Raw genomic sequence first — 9,682 nt, 5'->3', positions numbered from 1 at the left:
GAGGACTCCTTGCTGTCCCCAGTCCACCTGGCCATGCTCCTGCTCCAGTTTCAACTGTTCTGCCTTACTATTATTCAACCATGCTGGTCATTTATGAACATTTGAACATCTTGGCCACGTTCTGTTATAATCTCCACCTGGCACAGCCAGAAGAGGACTGGCCACCCCACATATGCTCTCTCTAATTCTCTCTTTCTTTCTCTCTCTCGGAGGACCTGAGCCCTAGGACCGTGCCCCAGGACTACCTGACATGATGGCTCCTTGCTGTCCCCAGTCCATCTGACTGTGCTGCTGCTCCAGTTTCAACTGTTCTGCCTTATTATTATTTGACCATGCTGGTCATTTATGAACATTTGAACATCTTGGTCATGTTCTGTTATAATCTCTACCCGGCACAGCCAGAAGAGGACTGGCCACCCCACATAGCCCGGTTCCTCTCTAGGTTTCTTCCTAGGTTTTGGCCTTTCTAGGGAGTTTTTCCTAGCCACCGTGCTTTTACACCTGCATTGTTTGCTGTTTGGGGTTTTAGGCTGGGTTTCTGTACAGCACTTTGAGATATCAGCTGATGTACGAAGGGCTATATAAATAAATTTGATTTGACTCTTTTCTCCTCCCACCACTGTTGTAAGTGAAAGCAGGCACTGTTAGGGTGGATACTCTTTCTGGCATAGTGTCACGACTTCCCCCCGAAGGTGGCTCCTCTCCCTGTTCGGGTGGCGCTCGGCGGTCGTCGTTCGCCGGCTTACTAGCTGCCACCGATCCCTTTTCTTTTTCGTTTGGTTTTGTCTGTCTTGTGTTCACCTGTGTCTAGTTTAGCTAATCAGTGGGGTATTTAATCTCGCCCTACCCACTAGGTTTTGTGCGGGATTGTTTGTGTTACTGTCGTTGGTTTGGGTTGCGTTTTTTTTTTTTTTACTGTTAACTTCTTGCGTCGAGCCATCCCGGATCCGGTATCGTGACTACAGCCTCAAGCTCATTACCATAACGCAATGTTAACTATTCATGAAAATCGCAAATTAAATGAAATTAATCTATTTGCTCTCAAGCTTAGCCTTTTGTTAACAACACTGTCATCTCAGATTTTCAAAATATGCTTCTCAACCATTGCAAAACAAGCATTTGTGTAACAGTATTGATGGCTAACATAGCATTTAGCGTAGCATTTAGCGTTAGCATTCAGCATGCAACATTTTCCACAAAAAACATTAAAAGCATTCAAATAAAATCATTTACCTTTGAAGAACTTCAGATGTTTTCAATGAGGAGACTCTCAGATAGCAAATGTTCAGTTTTTCCTGAAAGATTATTTGTTTAGGACAAATCGCTCCGTTTTCTGCGTCACGTTTAGCTACGAAAAAAACCCTGTATCCAGGATTGTGTAAATCTATCAGCAAGCTCATTAGCATAACACAACGTTAACTATTCATGAAAATCGCAAATGAAATTAAATTAATCTATTTGCTCTCAAGCTTAGCCTTTTGTTAACAAAACTGTCATCTCAGATTTTCAAAATATGCTTCTCAAACAATGCAAAACAAGCATTTGTGTAACAGTATTGATGGCTACGTACCATTTAGCATTAGCATTCAGCATGCAACATTTTCCACAAAAACCATAAAAGCATTCAAATAAAATCATTTACCTTTGAAGAACTTAAATGACTTAAATGTAAATGTAAAAATGTTTTCAATGAGGAGACTCTGTTAGATAGCAAATGTTCCGTTATTACAAAAAATATTATTTGTGTCGACTAATCGCTCCGTTTTGTTCATCGCGTTTGGGTAAGGAAAAAATTATAATAATAAGTCATTAAAACGCAAACTTTTTTCCAAATTAACTCCATAATATCAACAGAAACATGGCAAACGATGTTTAGAATCAATCCTCAAGGTGTTTTTCACATATCTATCGACGATAAAATCCATCGTGGCAGTTTACTTTCAATTCTGAAGAAATGGAACGCGCATGGACTTACAGATTACACACACAGGACACCGGGCGGGACACCAGGTAAATGTAGTCTCTTATGGTCAATCTTCCAATGATATGCCTACAAACACGTCACAGTGCTGCAGACACCTCTGGGAATATACAGAAATCGCAGGCTCATTCCTGGCGCATTCACAGCCATATAAGGAGACATTTACATTTACATTTAAGTCATTTAGCAGACGCTCTTATTGGAACACAGCGCCTTCAGAATCCGGGGCATTTCCTGTATGAAACTTCATCTTGCTTTCGCCTGTTGCATTAGTTCTGGGGCACGCACAGATAATATCTTTGCAGTTTTGGAGACGTCAGAGTTGTGTCTTTCCAAGGCTGTCAATTCCATGCATAGTCGAGCATCTTTTCGTGACAAAATATTGCTCTTAAAACGGGCACGTCTTTTTATCCAATAATGACACAGCGCCGCCATAGGTTCAACAGGTTAAGTAGGTTTATTTTCAGGATTGTTTTTCCCGCACGTTAGTTTGGTAGAGGAGTGTGTTTCCTTCGTTTTTTACTAGACTGCATTCCTGTTTTCTTGAGGCTGCTTCTGTGGTCCTGTACCTGTTGTGTTGGTGGACCAGTAATAAAACAAACACCCTTCTTGAAATGATTGCTCTCCTGCGCCTGACTCCACACCCACCTCTCCTAGGGAGATTCTGACACATAGACACCGTTTTAAGTTAATACTTTGTAGCACCACCTTTTGCTGCGATTACAGCTGTAAGTCGCTTGGCGTATGTCTCTATCAGTTTTGCACATCGAGAGACTGAATTTTTTTTCCCCATTCCTCCTTGCAAAACAGCTCGAGCTCAGTGATGTTGAATGGAGAGCATTTGTGAACAGCAGTTTTCAGTTCTTTCCACAGATTCTCAATTGGATTCAGGTCTGGACTTGGCCATTCTAACACCTGGATATGTTTATTTTTGAACCATTCCATTGTAGATTTTGCTTTATGTTTTGGATCATTGTCTTGTTGGAAGACAAATCTCCGTCCTAGTCTTGTCAGGACCCGGTTACGAACCCGGGTCTCCGGAGTGAGAAACAGTCACTTAACCAACTGAGCCACGAATAGTTGGCAGAACCCAGAAGATGAGGCAGACACAGCAGTACTTGAAACGGTGTATTTAATGAAGTAAAAAGTGAAGTTCTTCAGGAAAACATGTAACTCCACAACCTCAAAAGGAATTCCACAAGAACAAAGGTAATCCTCCAAGACAAAAAGGTAAATCCACAAGGTGGAAGGTATAGCACAAAAAGCCTCAAAAAATACTCAAAAACAAACAAACAAGAACAAAAAACAGAATTCCACAAGAGAGTCCACTGGGATCAACAAGAGTTCACAGAGTACTAGGGCTGGGGGCTAACATACAAACACAGAGCAAAGGACTGAGGAAAACAAAGGGTTTAAATACAATCAGGGGAAACGAGGCACAGGTGCAAATAATAATGGGGATCAAGGGAAAACAAAAGGTCAAAAGGCACAATGGGGGCATCTAGTGACCAAAAACCGGAACAACCCTGGCCAAATCCTGACAAGTCTCAGGTCTTTTGCAGACTCCATCAGGTTTTCTTCCAGAATGGTCCTGTATTTGGCACCATCCATCTTCCCATAAATTCGAACCATCTTCCCTGTCCCTGCTGAAGAAAAGCAGGCCCAAATCATGATGCTGCCACCACCATGTTTGACTTTGGGGATGGTGTGTTCAGGGTGATGAGCTGTGTTGCTTTTACGCCAAACATAACGTTTTGCATTGTTGCCAAAATGTTCAATTTTGGTTTCATATGACCAGAGCACCTTCTTCCACATGTTTGGTGTGTCTCCCAGGTGGCTTGTGGCAAACTTTAAACAACACTTTTTATGGATATCTTTAAGAAATGGCTTTCTTCTTGCCACTCTTCCATAAAGGCCAGATTTGTGCAATATATGACTGATTGTTGTCCTATGGACAGAGTCTCCCACCTCAGCTGTAGATCTCTGCAGTTCATCCAGAGTGATCATGGGCCTCTTGGCTGCATCTCTGATCAGTCTTCTCCTTGTATGAGCTGAAAGTTTAGAGGGACGGCCAGGTCTTGGTAGATTTGCAGTGGTCTGATACTCCTTCCATTTCAATATTATCGCTTTCACAGTGCTCCTTGGGATGTTTAAAGCTGGGGAAATCTTTTTGTAACCAAATCCAGCTTTAAACTTCTTCACAACAGTATCTCGGACCTGCCTGGTGTGTTCCTTGTTCTTCATGATGCTCTCTGCGTTTTTAACGAACCTCTGAGACTATCACAGTGCAGGTGCATTTATACGGAGACTTGATTACACACAGGTGGATTGTATTTATCATCATTAGTCATTTAGGTCAACATTGGATCATTCAGAGATCCTCACTGAACTTATGGAGAGAGTTTGCTGCACTGAAAGTAAAGGGGCTGAATAATTTTGCACGCCCAATTCTTCAGTTTTTGATTTGTTAAAAAAGTTTGAAATATCCTATAAATGTCGGTCCACTTCATGATTGTGTCCCACTTGTTGTTGATTCTTCACAAAAATTACAGTTTTATATCTTTATGTTTGAAGCCTGAAATGTGGCAAAAGTTTGCAAAGTTCAAGGGGGCCGAATACTTTCGCAAGGCACTGTATTGGTAAAATAGCCTAATCCCGGTCTTGGTAAAATTACTCAAATCTTTTTGTCACAATCAAAGGGTTTCTTTTTCTTTTTTTGCAGGATTAATGAAGACTGGTATACACGTATGACCCTCAAGGCACCACCCAAGAGGGTAAGAAGGAGAGACAAGCCAGAAGAAACCATTAGTGTTGGTGGCACAGACTTCAATAACTTCCTGAAACAGCATATGAGTTATGAGAGGGGCATACTCTACATTACTCATCTCATATACTGTACTCGATACCATCTACTGCATCTTGCCTATGCCGTTCTGTACCATCACTCATTCATATATCTTTATGTACATATTCTTTATCCCTTTACACTTGTGTGTATAAGGTAGTAGTTTTGGTATTGTTAGGTTAGATTACTCGTTGGTTATTACTGCATTGTCGGAACTAGAAGCACAACCATTTCGCTACACTCGCATTAACATCTGCTAACCATGTGTATGTGACAAATACATTTGATTTGAAGTCATGGAAGTGCTCAAAAACACTTCGTTCGGCCTCCCGGGTGGCGCAGTGGTTAAGGGTGCTGTACTGGAAGATGGATAGCAGATTGGTGGAGTCCCAGCACTTTGAGCACAACCTACCCATGCCTGAATGGGAAATGTCCTGGAAGAAGTGCCACATCAAATATAAACCAGAAGCAAAAGAAGGCACAGCCAGGGGTTGTTCTCCATACCATGAAGGTGGCAGACGTCACTCAAAAGACAGAATGTTCAAGAAGCTCGTTGCATCCCAACATCACAACAAGGCATTGTCCCCATCTGAAAGGACCGAGAGTTGGAAGACAACAAAGCCTTCAAAAGGTGACAAGACTCATGCCGATAATGGGCCTACTGATCAAAAGCCAAAGGTAGAGGACAAATTGGAAGTTCATGTACCACGGACAGAAATCCCCAGCCAATAAATCACCTGCAGTTTCAACAAACCCAGAATGGTCCGGGTCTTGGAGGGCCCCTACGGATCCGCCAAAGGAAGTGAAGAAAACAAAGTCTTACGAGCATGTTGTCTTCCACGAGGATTCAAAACAAGATCATAGTGTGTGTTTCACATGAGCAGAAGTACAGAGATTTGTGGAGTTCCTTGTTGTGTGAGGAGAGAACCCCATTCTTCTAAACGGAGCAAGTCTTGGGAAGTAGCAAAGAATTAGACCAAGCACAGTGCAGGGGCAGACATGAAGGTAGAAGAACACAAGAAGGTTGAGGATCACAAGGCTGAGAAGGCCCAAGGATGTCAAGCCGAGGGTTGAGAAAGGCAAACTGAAATATGATGAGATGCACAAGGCCATGCGCAGCCACAAGGTAAAGTCAAAGATGGCCAGGTATAACAACTTTGTTGGTCCACTATTGCTCCACCATGATATTCCCAAAGAGTGGCATGAGGCCTGGAAACTTCCAAAGCCTTAGTGTCATGGAGAGTGGTCCTCAAGAAGCACATGACGAAGAAATATTTGCCAGATTGGAGTGAGTCTTGGAAATGTGCAAGAACTTACTCCCGCCAAGGCCAGCCCTCAGTGGCTCAATGTAAAAAGTCCTGGTTCTCAAGATATCAGCCACATAAAGGAAGATAATACAGATTGAAAGAGGCAGGTCATGAGAACCACTCTGTGCACCACCCCATACATAAGGTGTTCCATCTGCCACAGAGGTGCCATACTCCAAAGATGTATGGTCTCTCACACCCCACGGAAAGGGAACAGGAAAAAGGAAAGGAAGGACGGCTGGAAATGCCCACACTTCAAGCAGCAGAGCCAAACGTGACCAGTGCTGAAACTGTATCCAGATGGTTCAAGTCATGGAGAATCTGCTACACTCAGCCCCAAGGCTTCTGGGTAGATACTGGAGCCAGTCAGTTCCAACATTCGGTCGTCTGGTCAAGAAGGACGGGTATCAGCAACCACCTATTTGCCAATCTTAAAACAGACACAGCTGCATTTAGATTGTGGGGCCAATCGTTTGTGATCTTGAAGGGAGAAAGCAAGTTATCAGAGTCAGGGAAATCAGAAAGAAAGTTCAAGGAGTCTGGTGGTGATGGTATGGTGATCATGTCAATGAAGATGAAAACAAGGAAGTATATTTATTCAGGGATAGATAAGGATAAGCTGTCTGAGGAAAGATGGATTGACTGCCATAAGATGGCTAAACAACAGCCCCGTCCAAAGATAAATTCTTGGTTAAAAATTCCCCAAGCAAATACAGAGGAAGAACAAGGATTTGCCCAACTGTGGGAAGACTCCTGGAAGTTCTCAATTCAAAAAGGGATCAAGAAGGAATAAACGGCTTCTGTGTCTCTTTCAGGCTGGGGAGAGGCTTGGAAATTGTTGCTTGCTCAGTATCCCCCACAGAATGTCCCTAAGAACGGCTCCAAGTGGAAACACGACAAACTCTTGTGGGGTCTCAAGATTTCAACATAGAGCTCTTTAGAACATATTCAGGAGATGAAGGTGTTGTGTTTGTTTTGCAGATGTTCCTACAAGGAATCATCATAATTTCTTCCACAACAGTTTCTTTAAATCCAGACCACAAATTACTTACAGATTAAGTAGGAGATGAAGGTAGATGAAAGAAATGTATGTGAAAGTTGAATATATCTCAGCAGATTGTTGAAAGGAGTTTGAAAGATTGGAAGGATATGGATGAGTATCAGAGAGTAGGCCTCGGCATGCCTTTTGATGACTATTCTACAGCATTAGTTGAAAGAGATTTACTTGTAGTTTAGAGAAGTTCTTAAAGCAACTTCGTAGAATGTAAAATCATGTCTTGTACTATATATGCTACAGTGCAATATCATATATATGTTAATTTAAGCTATGAAAAGTCATTAAAATGTATTTTCCTTGTCTTTAATTTTTTGTTTTGGATTGAAAGTCATTATTTTGCTGAAAAACACAAGGCTAAAAAGTACTGTATATATACATTCACTGCAATGATACTGTTCTTATAGTGCAAGGTACAGGCGTCTCAGGAAGATGTATACTGTTGATCAGTTAATATAACAAATACCCTTATGATATTCACACATTTAGAGTCTCCCTCTCCCTCTCTCCCCCAACCAGCCAGCATACGTCTGGCCTGAACAGGCCATCAGTCTCAGGTGAACATTGGGGCATGCAGGGCTGCTGAAGGTTCACACCCCTTGCTAAGTGGTAATTATTGCAACTTAGCACATTTTACACTCCCGTTGGATCATTCTCTATATGCAGCTATATGACTTACAAATGTTTTCGCTGTTAGTGACGTCATTGACATCATCACCATTTTCACCCTCTCTCTCTGCATGCTAGGAATTGTATGAGCGAGTGCGAGTGTTGTCTGGAGTTAGATCGCCTGTTATTTCCTTCTTGTTTTCCTTTTTCTTGGTGGTTTTCCTTTTTCTATGCATGATTAAGGTGTTGCTTATGCGTCACGGATGAATAAAGAGGTGGTGGTTTTTAAAGAAGACCATCTTGTTGATCGTATGGTTGAGCATGGCGTACTTCTTAAAGGAATGTTTATTCAAGTTACGCCGCTTTTTTCTCCGTCAACAAGGGTAACGATATTGAATGTACCGCCATTTATTCCCAATGAGCTAACTATTGGAGCACAAGTTATTGTGGTTTGGGAAGTTTGCAAGTTCAATTAAGATTGTCCCGTTGGGTTTACAAACACTCGGCTTTGAAGCATTGTTTCGGCGACAGGTGTTTATGTTTTTGGACTCACCGGAGCACACTTTGGAGTTATCATTTAAAGTCAAGTATGACAACAGACTGTATATGGCTTATGCTAGTACAGGTAGTCAACAGTGTTTTGAGTGTTGGGATGTTGGCCACAAGCGACATGCTTGCCCGAGAAGGGAGGGGTGCAGGTGGTCCTCGTAATGCCTGGGCCCACTGATGTAAGGAGAGGTGGGCTGACAGTTTTAGAGCAGTCACAAGCACCTGTTGCTGAGGAACAAGTTGTCTGTGTTGAGGTAACAGAGTTGCAACATGTACCAGAGGGGAACATAGCGTCTGTTATGCAGCAGAAAAATATTGTTGTAGGAGGTAAGGACGGATCTGAGGAGCCATTTCCTCGGACTGGTGAGGAGATGGTGAGGAGATGGTGAGGAGATGCCCATTACGAGTAATGGGGTACAGGAGGGGGTTCATGTGGAGCTAGTCTCTCAGGTAGTGGGGGAGATGCCCATTACGAGTAATGGGGTACAGGAGGGGGTTCAGGTGGAGCTAGTCTCCCAGGTAGTGGGGGAGATGGCCTATATGAGTGATGGGGTACAGGAGGGGGTTCAGGTGGGGCTAGTCTCCCAGGTAGTGGGGAGATGGCCTATATGAGTGATGGGGTACAGGAGGGGGTTCAGGTGGGGCTAGTCTCCCAGGTAGTGGAGGAGATGGCCTATATGAGTGATGGGGTACAGGAGGGGGTTCAGGTGGAGCTAGTCTCCCAGGTAGTGGGGGAGATGGCCTATATGATTGATGGGGTACAGGACGGGGTTCAGGTGGAGCTAGTCTCCCAGGTAGTGGGGGAGATGGCCTATATGAGTGATGGGGTACAGGAGGGGGTTCAGGTGGGGCTAGTCTCCCAGGTAGTGGGGGAGATGGCCTATATGAGTGATGGGGTACAGGAGGGGGTTCAGGTGGGGCTAGTCTCCCAGGTAGTGGATGAAATGGCCTATATGAGTGATGGGGTACATGAGGGGGTTCAGGTGGGGCTAGTCTCCCAGGTAGTGGGGAGATGGCCTATATGAGTGATGGGGTACAGGAGGGGGTTCAGGTGGGGCTAGTCTCCCAGGTAGTGGGGAGATGGCCATTACGAGTAATGGGGTACAGGAGGGGTTCATGTGGAACTAGTCTCCCAGGTAGTGGGGGAGATGGCCATTACGAGTAATGGGGTACAGGAGGGGGTTCATGTGGAACTAGTCTCCCAGGTAGTGGGGAGATGCCCATTACGAGTAATGGGGTACAGGAGGGGGTTCAGGTGGGGCTAGTCTCCCAGGTAGTGGGGGAGATGGCCATTACGAGTAATGGGGTACAGGAGGGGGTTCATGTGGAGCTAGTCT

Source organism: Oncorhynchus gorbuscha, linkage group LG16, assembly GCF_021184085.1.
Source record: "Oncorhynchus gorbuscha isolate QuinsamMale2020 ecotype Even-year linkage group LG16, OgorEven_v1.0, whole genome shotgun sequence".
In the NCBI taxonomy this organism is placed as follows: Eukaryota; Metazoa; Chordata; class Actinopteri; order Salmoniformes; family Salmonidae; genus Oncorhynchus; species Oncorhynchus gorbuscha.
This window is presented reverse-complemented; position numbering follows the sequence as displayed.